Genomic DNA, 14,256 nt, shown 5'->3' with positions numbered 1-14,256 from the left:
CGAGACTGGGCACTGTGTGTGTCCAGGCTGTGCTTCCTGCAAAGGGGGACCTGCACAGGTAGCATGGAACCCTGATGAGTAGACAAGATCACAGAAGCTTCTGGAACCTCTCCCAGGGTGTGGACACAGCTGCCTAAGTCACACTGCACTTGACCTGCAAGTATTTCAGTGGCTTTTGTCTGCTCAGGTGGCCAGAGAACAGAGCCCCACTGACAGGGGGGCTTAATAGCAGGAATGTGTCTCCTCCCAGTCCCGGTGCTGGACATGGAGATCAGGGTGTGGGCAGGGCTGGGTCCTCCGGAGGCCTCTGTCCTCGGCATGCACACGACCGCCTTCTCCCTGTGTCCTCCATGGTCTCCCCTGTGCGCGTCGTGTCCTGATCTCCTAAGGACACCAGGCATGTTGATTAGGACCCATCCTAACAACCCCATTTTTACCTTCACCACGTCTGTAAAGACCCCCTCTCCAAATACAGTCACATCCTGAGGAACTGGGGGCTGGGGCTTCAACACAGGAACTTGGGGGACACATTCTGCCCATGAGAACTTCAGTCTCTGACAATCGCCCTGGGGTGATGGTGAAAATAAAAATCACTGCCCAGACGCTCAGAGTTTTGTAGGTGCATCATCCCCCTTCAGCCCCACAGACAGGGGCATCGTGATCTCCCCATTCCCAGGCCCAGGGGTGGGGCATGGAGATGGGGACACACTCGCTGTCCAGGGGTCCCAGGCCTCTGCCATGGGAACCCCAAGGGACATGCAGGACCACAGGATTGGTGGAGAGGATGGAGATGACTTGTAACTCACTCTGAGCAGTCCCCAGGAGTCCTGAAGCCACACCTGCACTAGGCGCACCAACTCTCTGAGCCTCAGTATCCCCATCTATAAAGTGGGTACAACCAGAGTCCCCACCTGGAGGTCACGTGTGTCAGCACTTTGGCTGGCGCTGGAGGAGAAGGTTTCCTTTCCGTGGCCACTCTCATTATCATCAACGACGCCACAGATTGGGAAATCACATCCAGGTGCAAAGGTGGGCAGAGGGCACACAGCTCCTGCCAGAGGCAGCACCCAGATGGGCCTGAGCGACCAGTGCCCTGGAAAGTTTCTCCTCCCCACCTCCCCCAGGAAGGCTGCTGCCTGTGCGTACCCCTGACACACGGGCCCGGCCCCCACACGCCCGCCCTAGCAAAGGTGGGGCCTGGCCATGGAGGAGCACGGCCTCCTGAGATGCCACGGCCTCTGGGGGCACCAGGGGCCACTGCCTGTGGCCAGCACTTCCTGGGGGACCAAGGCCTTCCCGCTCCCCATGGAGATGCACCAGCCTTCCACCTGACCGTTAATGGGGCCTGATAGCTAACAAATAATGAGAGGGAACAGTATGCAGGTGGATTTTCACTGGGGGGTTTGCCTCATGTGCTCTCTGGGGAGCAGGGTGAGTGGGACCCTGGGTGACCAACGGCCACTCCAGCCCCTTCTGGGGCGTGTCTGGGGTTCTAGCCCAGCTGGGCTGTGTGAGGGGCCCATCCCTGACTCCAGCCATGGGCAGCACTTTCCAGGAAGCCTGGAAAATCTCCTTGGGACCCGCCCCTTCCTCAGAGAGTGGTGGGTGACTTGGGGAGGCGGGTGAGCCCCTGGGCCCCACGGGGCCACGTGGACGGGTACAGGGTATGTGTGCACGCAACCTGTGGGGCCCGGACGAGGAGCACCAGCTCCTCACTCTGAGCCACGGTCCTTGGCTCTGGGTAGACCCCGTCCACACCCCCAGGGAGACCACATCCCCTCCTGCACCTCTGCAGTGTCTTCTCCATGCCAGCTTCTCCCAGGAATGCCAAAGGCTGTCCGGGATCCTGGGCCCACACCCCCGGCCTGGCCCAGGCCCCCCACCCCTCCTGCTGGGCCCAGCCCTGACAAGGACTTTCATTTCTCCAAACTCAAAGCCACTCCCCGACCTGGGAGGGCCAAGCCTGCATCCACTGCTTGTATGACATGGCACCTGAGCTTCAGTCCCCTCCTGCCTAGGAGGAAACCCAGCCACCTGGCCGGTGAAGCCTCTGCTCAGCCAGTGCGCCTCCACCCTCCCTGGCCCGAGCGACCTCACTTTGGTCTTTCAGTTTTTGGAAAAGTTCGGATTTGTCTTTAAATGACCACAGTACAAATGGTCTGGATGAGTCACCCCCAAACCTGGGTCATCTTGGCTGCCATGAATCTTTCTATTTTAATTTATTGAGTTGAGATTCACATAACATAAAATTAACCATTTTAAATGAACATTCTCAATTCGGTGCAGCCACCACTTCTCTGGAGTTCTGGAAATTTTCTACCCCCCGGAAGGAAACCCCGGCCCCATCGGTCACTCCCCATGCCCCTCCCCCAGCCCCTGGTGATCAGTGATCCATTTTCTGTCTCTGTGGATTTGCCCGTTCTGGACATTTCGCATACATGGAGTTACACACTATGTGGCCTTCTGTGTCTGGCTTCTCTCGCTAAGCATCATGTTTTCAAGGTGCATCCATGTTGTAGCAAGTGTCCGTGCTTCATTTCTTTTCATGGCTGAGTGATACTCCGAGTGTGGACGGACCACACTTGTTTACCCCTTGGCCTGGCCCTTGTCACCAGTTGTCCCAGGGCCACGGGAGCAAGCACTGCAGAGCCTCCACACTTGGTCCCAGCCCACGTAGCTGGCCACCACGCACCAGGTTTCGGCTTTGCAGCGGTTTATTCTGGGGACAGGCTCTCCAAGGACAGGTTGGATTTCACTAATTTTTTTTTTTAAGTGAGCTTTTTTTGGGGGGCCGCACCGCATGACATATGGGATCTTAGTTTTTCCTGACCAGGGATCGAAACTGTGCCCCCTGCAGTGGAAGCACAGAGTCTTAACCACTGGACCATCAGGGAAGTCCCTGGATTTCACTCATTTTAATCAGCCCTGGTGTGGCGTATCAGGGCCTCAGGGCCGTCCCAGCTGCCCCTCTGTGCAGAGACACTAATTCCCTGTTCACAGAGGTCACTCACGTCTGCCGTCCCCACCAAAGGGCAGCCCCCATCATTTCAGAAGCAGGCTCTGAGGCTGGTGTAAAGGGGCCACCTGTGTTCAGTCACCTGATCACTGCAGAGCCCCCACGTGAGGAGCAGTGCCCAGACAGGCTAAGAAGCATATCTCAGGCTGTGTGGCCATGGGCAGAGCGGGAGGCCAAGCCCCGCAGCCTGCCCAGGGTCCAGACCTTCCCTCTCCGCTCTCCTGAGCTCAGCTTCCAGCTGACTTTCCTGCTGGCATTCCGAGGAAAATCCAATCCTCCTGGGTGGAAACGGCATCTGTCCAAATGAGTTTTCCGAGTCTGGTTGAAAACACTCTGGGAAGCTCCAGGAGAGAAAATGTGGTTTTGATTTTCTGGGGCAGCCAGGCCCCCAAACTCAGCCCACGTGGCCCAAGCACGAGTCTCTCCGATTCTCAGCCAGATGCAGCGCATCACTGAGCAGGAGCTTGCTGACAGGTGGCCTCTCCCCAGGGCCTGGGGCTCCTGTCCTAGGGTGCTGCTCCCTCCGGCCTCACCTTGGACAAAGCCCGCGTCTGAGCTCTGACTGGTCACTTCTCAAGGTCACTAAGAAACTTGGGCAGGGAAAGAGCTGACCCCATGGGGCTTCCGGGACATCCCGACCAAGCCTGGGTTCACAGCTGCTGCCTCCTACCTGGGACTGTCCAGCTAGGTAGTGAGCTCCTCTGCACAAGAAGGTTGCCAGAGCAGCTGGGCACGTGGACAGAGGCGAGGTCCTCCCAAGCGCCCATGCCCATTCTTGTCTGAAGTCAGAGGTGTTGGTTGTGTCCACCTCTGGCTGGAGGATCCCAAGCCCGTAGGCAGCAGGGAGGGTCCGGCCACCCAGAGTCCATGGAGGGGGTCTGTGGGCGGCTCCTGCTTCCTCTCCCAGGCCAGACTCTTGGGAGCCCACAGGAGCACTTTGGGGGAAACCCGTGGCCTCTGGGGGCTGAGGTCATGGTGAAAAGGTCCTCCTGCTCCCAGGGGTCCCTGGGGTTCTACTCACTTCCCTGCACCCCACATCAGCTAGAGAGCAACTCAAGAGGCCTTACCAGTCTCTGATGCCTTGTAACACGGAGACCCCAGTTCCCCATCGGCAGAGCGGGGAGACCCCCGCCCAGGCAGGGAGTCTGAGCAGTATCATGAGGGGTGTCGGCAAGTTCCAGGGCTCAGCTGGGGGATGGGACTGGGAGGTACCCGAGCACCCCCCACCCACCCAGACTCTGCCTCCGGAGCCCCTGTCCACCCCTGATGGTCAGCTCATGTGCCTGACATGAGGCGTTGGGGTCAGCAGTGACCACAGTGGGCCCGCCGGTGCCCTCTTGGGGCTCATGATGTGTGGGCAGGAGTCCCACCTGTTGCAATGACAGCTGACGGTGACCTGGGCTACTAGGGAAATAATCAGATAGGCTCATTATGTGGGGTAGTGCAGAAGGCTTCTCGGAGGAGGAGGCATCTGGGCCGAGGGTGACGGGGCCAGCAGGGGAGAGGCAGGGCAGGCACGTTTAGCGCTGAGGACACCACTCCCCACTTCTCCCAGGAGGGGAGATGTCCCCTTATGGCAGCAACTTGTAGGACGGTCTGGCTGGTGCGCCTTCCCCTTCCTCCCGACAGTGGAAGCAAACAGGTAACCCACTCAGTTCCCGTCAAGTCTCCTGGGAAGCAGCAATGCCCGTTCCGGCCTCTCTTTCTTCCCCCATCTCTCTCTCTTTAAGTCTGGTGCAGGGACGTTCTGGCCAGCCAGCCCGGCTCCCCTCGTTGAACCCTCCCTCCCTGCCCATCTCCTCCACCTCCCCTGCAGCCCCCACCCAGGGGCGGCTCCTTGGAGTACTCACCAGGCCAGGCTATTTGTATCCCCTCTTGGCACCCACCCAGGAGCCAGGCGCTATACCTGGTTAATTGTTTCCTACCGCTGTTGGGAGCCCCCACCCACACACCTCCCACAGGCTGCCCCCTGCCTGCTCCAGAGCTCTCAGAGTCTGTGTGCACCCCTGATGACCCAAGGGCAAGGTCTCTGGGGCCGCTGGGCACGCATGTCTCCGTTTCGTGGGCCTCCTCCCCAGGGACCACCCAGCCTCGCAGCCTGGCCCCAGCACCCATGGTTCTGGCTTATCCACCCCATGGCTGCATAGGAATCTCCCAATTTAGTCCATTGCTCAGGCTCCGTGGGGCTCAAGCCTCTGCTCACTCAGGCTGACCTCCTGGCTGCCCATGGGGGAAGCTGTTCCTCTCTTTCCCCGTTGGCTCCCTCGCCGCTCTGAGGTGCCCAGGCAGGCGGACTTGGGTGCCCATTTCCCAGATGGGTAAACCGGATCTGAGCCTTCCCAATATGCCCAGCCCAGGGGAACCAGCAGGGACCGTGAAGCGGCGTCTTGCTGGGGTCCCAGCATCCATCTGGGTGGCAGGGGTAGGAGGGCATTTTGCAGACTGGAGCTTCAGGGGCTCAGTATCAAGGAGGATTTGGGTGGGGCCTCTCCGGGGCTTCATGCAAATGAGCCTGCGCTGGGGCTGTTTTGTAACAGCCTCGCCCACACTCCGGATCTGCCGCGCCCGCTGCCGCCCACGGACCCTGCGGAATTAGCTCGCAAATGGGAGGAACAGGTGACAGGGAGCCCGCGTGAGGGGAGTCAGCCCCGCCAATCTCACACCCGGGTGTGCGGAGCGGGAGGCAGGCGGGGGCGAGGGCCCGCGACCCCATCAACCCATCACAATCAAGATGTAGTTTGTCTCCTTTCCAAAGGCACCGAGCTGGCTGTGTCCCTGCTTTGCAAGAAAATGACTTTCCTGTCAGCTGGGAGCAGGACGCCCACCTCCCCAAAGCTCCAGCTCTGTCTTCCTCCACGACAGCGCCTGCTCCATCCACACTGCGGGCATTCCCGAGGCGATGAAAACCCCCGCTCAGCCTGGCCTGTGACATCCATCTGCCCAGGGTGGGGCTGGGGCTGGTGTTTCATGGAAGGAAACACTCCAGCCAGCGCTTCCTGCTCAGGTTGCCTTCTGTCCCTGCCGCTCCCTCTGGGCCTGGCGGTCAGGTCAAGGAGGCAGGGCCGGGCCAGGCTCCGCATCCAGCAGCCCCCAGTGTGCACCCCACCCCCACCCACCACTCAAGCCAGCTCCCAAGGGTGCCTGCGGGGCCTCCCTGGCCTCAGGGCCAGCCTGAACATCCAAATGTGCTGGCCGCCCTCCCGGGGTGTCCAGAGGGGTCCAGAACATTTTCTCAGCCTTAGATCGTCCTCTAACTAGGACACCCAAGAATGCTTCCCTCTGTGGGTGATGCCAGCGCATTCGGGTCCCCTGGCAGGCCAGCTTGGGGGCTGATGGGGCAGAGGCACCTCTGGCATGACCCACCGAGGCAGAGCCCAGGAGGAGCATCTGAGCCCACAAGCCCCTTCCATCCAGCTGACAGAGTGAAGGCCCTTCCCCTTCCCAGCGAGGAAGCCCACAGTGCTCAGAGGACAGACAGGTGTAGGGTGTCCTTTAGGGCAGGAGATCCTGGCACGTCCTGCCGCTGGGGCCTTGCCCCACTTTGCTTTTCTGCCCAGGGCTTGGCCTGCAGCCCTGGCCAGCAGAGTGACCACGGGGGAATCACAGACCCTTCAGGCCTTTGCTGAGATCACACTGGCTGAGCACAGGCCAGCCCAGTGCCCAGCACATACTGTACGGTCGCCACTGTCCTCACGCCCCCTACCCTCTTCTGCACACCCACCTGCCCCCCCAACCCCTTACGAATAGATGCCTCCCCAGGTCCTCACAGAGCATGTAGGTTTCCTCTTTTAACAGGACCATGCTCCCCACCCAGACATTCCTCTCCGGGGACCTGGGCAGCTGTGAGGGGCCCCCGCCTGCCTTGCCCTCCTCACCCTCAGCAGGAGAAAGGCGTTCTGGACTCCCTTTCACCATCGCTCTCTTCACCATCACTTACCTGTTTCAGGATATTTTCTTTCTGTCTGCTGAATAGAGTGGAACATTCCACAGTGTGGAAACGTGGGGACATGGGTCCCCTGACTCTGGGAAGAAAAGTTCCAGAGACCCCACTTTCCATAGAGTGATCAGAAGAACTTTGGGTTGATTTTGGAAGAAATCCTCCTACATGTTTTTCTCACTGCCCTGCCTTAAAAAAACAACAACAAAACAAAACACAAAAACCCTTATCCTGGATGTGAATGGAATCTCCCGGGTGAATGGAATCTCACGGTGATCCCTGCCTTGGGAGGCTCCGTGATGCCTGGCTCCTTCTCCCAGCCGTGATGGACCCCAATGTGTGTAAAGATCATAATTCACTTACTTACTCAAAGGGCACTTGGGAGGCTCCCAGTTTGCAGCCTACAGAGAACCTTCTCGTCCTGTGAGCACAAGAGCTTTTGGCTGTGTGTGCACACCCAGGAGCAGGACTGTGGGGTTGTAGGGCACCTATGTGTCACCTGCAGGTAGGACTAAAGCCGTTTTGAGGGATGAGGCCCTGGTTCCCCACATCCTCTCCAGCACTTGGTGTTTTCCCTCCTCTTAATTTTGGCCTTTCTGGCAGGTGCCACCCCTTCTGGAGAAGGGAGTTCACACACGCTTCAGCTGTTTCTTGATAATTCAAGGTCTCAATCATCAGTGTTACTCACAGTTCCAGATTAAATAGCTCAGAGCAGACCAGCCCTCCCCATGTTGTGTGCTTAGCACCCCTCTCACAACAACTCACCGTGCATAGACCACCAGACTGCCAACCAGAGTGCCCGGGGCTCCCAAGACCTCCTTTGTGCCCTGTCAGCCACCCCTTTTCACTCCCTGCCACTCCTGTACAAATATTGTCACTATCTGAGACATATTGGAAGAGAAAACAGTGAGTCCCTGGGCATCCTGCCATGCTGCTGCCCTGCCCTTCTGTGACCACTGGGCCTTCGTCCGGCTTCAGGCTTTGGAAGAACTGAGACTCGCCTCATCTTCCTCTGTTCATTCACAGATTCATAGTCAGCAAATACTCCCTGAGCATCTGGTCTGTGTCCAGAACAGCCTATGTCATGGATGAAGCTCAAGCACAGCCACAGACCTGACCCTGTTGAGCTCGTAAGGCCACCCAGGGGCACACTACCCATGCTGGGATGGGGTTGCCCCCCCCAACACTGCCCCCACCCAGAACCCAAAGTGCATGTTTTCCACAGAGGGGCGTGGGCAGTGTGGGACCTCCCACACTTGTTTATTGGGTGACCACCGTCCTGGTTCTCCAGGGACAGAGGGCCTCCCAGGATACATGACAGTCAGTGCCAAAGCTGGAAATGTCTGGAGAAATTGGGGTGAGTATGGACCCAGAGTTGTGGGGGGCTGCACCTGGGTCCTGGCCCAGACACTCTGCCTGCCTTGGGCATGGCTCAGGTCTGCCCCTGTGTCTTCTCAGTGCTGTTGCCCACTCAGGTCCAGTGAGAAAAGAGCCAGCCAGGGCTGCCTAAATGGGCTTCTGAGGCTGAGTGAAGGAGCGAAGGATGATGCCATTTACCAGGATCTGTACTAGGCAAGGCTGAGGTCACAGATCCCTGCTCAGAGGCAAGACTCTGTGGAGGGGATTTCCCTGGTGGTGCAGTAGTTAAGACTCTGAACTCCCAATGCAGGGGGCCCAGGTTCTATCCTGGTCAAGGAACTAGGTCCCACAAGCATGCAGCAACTAGCAGTTTGCATGCCACAACTGAGGAGTCCATGTGCCGCAACTAAGGAGCCTGCGAGCCGCAACTAAGGAGCCCACCTGCCGCAACTAAGACGTGGCGTAACCAAATAAATAAATAAATATTTAAAAAAAAAGACTCAGTGGAAACATCTCAGGGAGACGTCTCCATGACAACCCGCAGAGAAGGCTGGTCCCTGTGTAGGTTCCTACAGTCCCCTCCACTTGTCCTGTGTGACCCTTTCTTGATGCACTGAGAAGGGGGCAGGGCTAGGTTAGTCTCCTTCTCCTTTAAAGTCCTATACCTGGTGTCTGATGGTCATTGGATGGATGGAGGGATGGATGGGGAGAATGTCGGCCCTGTCCAGCAAGCAGGCCGACTCCTTGCTGAGGTGTGAGTCCTAACTTCAGCTCAATGACAACTTTGGGTGATGTGTATTTAGTGGCTGCTCCTAACCAAATCCTGTGCTAAGGACTCATCTCCCATGCTTCTGATCACCGTTCCTGGGGAGGTACACACCATCCTTCCCATTTTACAGAGGGACCTCAGAAGCCAGAGAGGCCTACCAGATGCCAGGCACCGTGACCCTGTCTTGATAACCCCCTCCTGTTTGGAAAAATGTAGAGACTCAGGTTTCTAGAGCTAGGGTCATCCAGGCCCTCTGGCCACCTTCATCCCACCCCTCCCTCTCCCTTTAGTGAACAAGCTCCTCAGAAGACCCATGTGACCCCAGGAAATTGGGCAGAAGGAAGGGGAGACCCCCCCTTTGGGGGTGATGCCCAGAGTGTCCAGGCCCACCTTAGTCCCACACTTGTGTGTGAGCGGGGACGCACACACAACCATCGGGGGTACAGGGTACAGAAGCGTAGACAATACTTCCCAGTGGTGTCCAGACGCCCTGCCACCGATGAGACACTTGTTATCTGGAAATGGATGTGGCCTCTCCTCCATGCAGCCCTGGCTTGATGGAGCTCCCTCCACCCAGGGACACCCAGCACTTGCCCTCTGCCTGCACTAGGGGCTGTCCTCTGGACAGAGCAGCCCCTCATCCTCCATCAGCCGGGATCTGGAGCTGGTCCAAGTGTCCCAGTGGTGGTGTCACCTGTCCCTTAACATCCAGCCCAGGAAGGGACATTGACTGCCTGGTCAGGTCACACACCCTGCTTATTCTCCCACATCCCCTGCTTATTCTCCCACATCCTCATCGCCCCACGGCAGGGGGACCCCTCTCCCAACTTGTCTGGCATTTCAGTCCCCTCCCTTCCACCCCCAAGATGACACCCAGGAGGCACAAGACATGCCGTGAAGGAGCAGGAAACCAGGGAGCCGGCACCGGATCCTCTAGGCGGTTTCCAAATCCAGCCCCCCAGGGGGTCGCAGGGAGGAGCCGGCTGATCCTCCCCCGCGATGCACTCCTAAGTCACAGGCTCAATTTTTCTGGTGGGAGAGCTAGATCTGTGGGTGGCACTTTTTTTCCGGGTGACGTCTAAATAACCATGACAGCAGCAGCAAAGGATGGCAGAGCCTGGCTCTCGGAAGAGTTTCTTCTGGGTCTTCCAGGCTCCCTCTACCCTCACCCCTCTCTTCCCCTCTTCTCTCTTTTTTTCTACCCTCCTCACCTCACCTGTCTCCTCTTTCCTCTCCTCTCAGTCTCTCTCCTCCCCCCTCCCCATCCCTGCCTTCTGCTTCTCACAATGCAGGGAGCACAGCCACTGCTGGCCTCTGTCCCCTGAGCCAGGAAGTAGAGTCCAGGGGCCAGGATGCCCACCCGCCAAAGTCCCCTCTGTATCCAAATATTTACACTGTGTCTGCACACAAAAATTAATACATCGATTTTGTCAGCCGATTCCCACTGCCCGCTTGGCCTCTGGAGAGTCAGGCCGGTACTGGCCCGTCCTGCCCGCCACAACGGCAGCACCCACAATGCTGCCCAGAGGCCGGCTGGTAGCGCATACAAAGCACCCGTCCGGCCATTATCATTCCGGAGCCGAAATCCACCCCGGCGTGCATCTCATCGGTCATTCAGCAGCCCTTAATGACTTGTCAGTTCCTTGCCCTGCCATTTTCTGTCTAATTAATTCTTTTATTGTGCACCGGATAAAGCAAGACAAAGGCCTCCCCGGCAATAATGATTCATTAAAATGCAGCGCCTTCGCTGGCGCTCTTGGCCCTGCACCAGCCCGGCTGCTCTGCTCAGCCGCCTGCACTCCCGCCAGGCCTCCAGCACCTTAACCCTTTGCGGGGTCCTGCGGGTGGCACCCTGGCCCAGGGAGCCAGCGAGCAGGGCCGACCTGACCCGGTTAGGGACCTCTTGGAAAGGCCCAGCAGCAGCCTCAGCAGACCGAGCCCTACATTCTGGCCCCAGCCCCCTGGGGACGGCAGGGGTTATGGAGAGCTTGGGGGGGCGGGGGCGAGGTATCCGCTGCACACAGGACCTTGCTGGGGACAGCCCAGCCTGGGCAGGGGAAGCAGGAAGGCTGTGCAGGCCTCCACCACCGGCCATTCTGGGGCTGAGCTGAGGAAGTCACTATGAGGCTGGGGGAGATGAGGGGAGGGAAGACCCCAGGGGTCCGGGGACAAGTCTGCCAGCAGGATGGGGCAGGAAGGTTCCTGTCCCATGTGTCCAAGTGCTGGCCTCAGGCTCACCAAGTAAATCCTCAAGGCACCTCGGTGAGACCATCATCACCCCATGGTCATGGGGGGAAACTGAGGCACAGAGGGGTTGACAGGAAAGTGGCAGAGCTTCTATCCACCGGCCCAGACTGCCTTACTGCAGGGAAGCTTGGAGGACACCTCGGTGCAGCAGGAGGGGTCCCAGAGGCAGAGGCTGGGACGGGGGCATCCCAGGCCCCTGGCCTTTGAGTGCACATTCTCTGCCCATTTCACTTTTACTTAATTTTCTTACCAGCAAATCCACCTTATTCTGCAGATGAGCAAGAAGCAGCATCATGTGATTGAAGGTGGTAATAATAGAACCAAGAGTTCTCTCAGGTATCTGTGCAAACGCTCCATCGCGGGCAGGTCCTAATCTCACTGAGTCCCCCCAGTATGTCAGGGGGTCTTTTCCATCTTTCCTCCCTCCCAGAGGGAGGCCAGGTATCCCAAAGCCAGCCTGAAGAAGCAGAAGAGAGGACACCTCTCACAGCCTGGTTGCCCAGGCACGCAGCCAGGGGTGGGCAGTGCTGGGCTCTCAGGGCCAGTCCTCGGCCCCACTCTCTGCTCCAGGACGTTCCTCACATGAAGGGGGGGCTGGAGCCCCATGTGCATCTCCCTCTTTTGCTCCTTCCCTCCCTGACTTCCCCTTTGTAGCCTCCTGCAGCCCCATCCTTGGAGATATCTGTACAGCTGCTCCCTCCTGGAGGAGAAGTGCCCGGGCCAGGGGGCCCGAGTTTGGGGGCCGAGTGCGGCTACAAGTCTCCTTCCTCGAGAATGATTCCTTACCCCCAGTGCCTGGCAGAACAGCCCATCTCCCTTGTCCTGGGGTCTACACTGGCTCTGGGGTGAGACTGGGGGATTTGGCATCACGGGCTTTGTGGCCTCCAGACTAGGTCCTGGTCAGCACAGGTTTTCCATGAAGCCTGTTGGAATGTGTCCAAGGAGGCCGTCCACACAGGGTGTGAGGGCTTGCCTAGTGTCTGGTGGCCATCGAGTCACCACCTGGAAACACATCCTCCCAGCCCCACCTGATGCCATGGACCGCAGCCGCTGCAAACCTGATCAGCCAGAGATGGCATCCACAGAGACCCTAGAGCCCTCTGTCCTGGGCTGGACTGGAGACCCCAGCTACACACTGGGGAGGAAAGAGTTGGTTCCACACCAGGCCAGGACTCTAAGTCTGTGATGCCCATCCTGAGTGCTGTCCCCCTAAATGTGGGCCAAAGTTGCAGCAGGCTGGGTGGGTCCTGAATCTGACCCTTGGGATCGGCCGGGTGAGCAGGACTTTGGGCCTCTCCCAGGCAGCTGCTCAGAGGACACGGGCATTCCCTGAAGCTGACAGCCACACTGGCCATGAACTCCCATCCAAACAGAAAATCCACTTCTGAAAGCCGATATCATCCCAGGAAGAGTGATTGTGAACCAGAAGGGGCCTTTCCAACACATCAGAGCAGGGCTGGATCATAAATGCCATTTCCCCTTTCTCCCTGAACAGGGCACTCTGTTCATCTGAGATCAGAGAGGCAATGCTCTCTGTTCTGCATGAGGAAATGAAAAATGAGGAACTTTTCCTGCCAGCCTGGCCCTGGGATGGGCCAATGGAACAGTCTAAATGAGAACAAGACTCCGGACCAGCTTGAGCAGACACTCTCTTAGACTTGGGGCGAGGCGGGGCGAGGCCGACCTTGGGAGTAACCTCATCAGCTGGGCTTTCCTCAAAAATCCTTCACCAGCCTGAGGACCAGGGTAGCCCAGGGAGCCCTCTCAGCAGCCCTGACCCCCGGGGGGCCGCCCCAGCTGGCTTCTCAGAGTGTCACTGAGGGACCCAGCATTTGGGGAGACAGAGACCCCACCACTTCTAGGGTCCTTGGCTGTGGGCTCGGCCTGCGATGTCTGCCTGAGAATGCTCCCAGCGGGGAAGCCACCAGCCCAGGCCCCAAAGACGGGAGGGGGCCCTGGAGGGGCAGGGACAAGGTGCAGGGCACTGGGTCTCCATGCCCTGGGCCAGGCAGGGTGTGGTTGCGCCAGGACCACATGGCTGTCCTTCCTCTCCCTGGAGCGTCACGAGCTCAGATGTAGGAAACCCATGGGAACCCTGCCCAGAACCCAGGGCCATGGGGGCTGTCACACAGGGTGGGTCAGCGGGAAAAGACCGGGACCTGGGGAGTTAATACGCAGGAGCCCCTCCAACTCCAAACAAAACTGGCAGAGCCTCCAGCCCTCGGGAACCTGGCAAGGCCTGAGCGATCCCAGAACAGCAAAGGGGAGGCCTTGCTCCCTCTGTCAGCAAGCTGGATGCTGGGGGCTTTCCTTGGTTTGGGGTGTCAATGCGAGGGCTTAGAGGGCCATATGGACCTGGACAGCCCTTCGCTGGATGCAGGGCAGGCTGGGTTGGCTCCTCGCAGGCGGCCGGCTGTGAAGGCAGCGGGCCTCCGTGAGCCTGGATGTCTACATCCCCCCACCTCAGACCCGCCTCACCCGGGAAGCTTGGCAAACACTGGTCTCACGAACCCTCATAAATCCGGGCAGCTCTTCCCAAACGCTGCTCTTGGCAGGCCCTGGATGTGGCTCCCCAGTGCGGGGTGAGGGACGCGCCCTGGATTGCAGCCACGCGAGTGGCTGGGCAGGCGAGGGGACGGGTGCGTGGCCCTATACCCAGGCCATCCATTAAAATTGCATAGGTTAACTGCCTTGCGTATCTGGGTTCTCTTGAGAAGCATAATCTTCCTCTCACCCCCAGATGCATCTGCACAGCTCAGAGGTGGGTGCCTCCAGGCCCGTGTGCTGGGGAGGCCCAGCCGGGGAGCGAGGCTGCCCCTCGCTTGCTGTTGCTCCCACAACCGTTTCTTCCTAGAAACCCTTTCTGCCAACCAGACAGTCCTGTCCGGGGCCTGCAGGGCAGCTTTTATCCAGCTCCCAGCCTGGCTC

The sequence above is a fragment of the Orcinus orca genome, chromosome 16 (genome assembly GCF_937001465.1).
Source record: "Orcinus orca chromosome 16, mOrcOrc1.1, whole genome shotgun sequence".
NCBI lineage: Eukaryota > Metazoa > Chordata > Mammalia > Artiodactyla > Delphinidae > Orcinus > Orcinus orca.
This window is presented reverse-complemented; position numbering follows the sequence as displayed.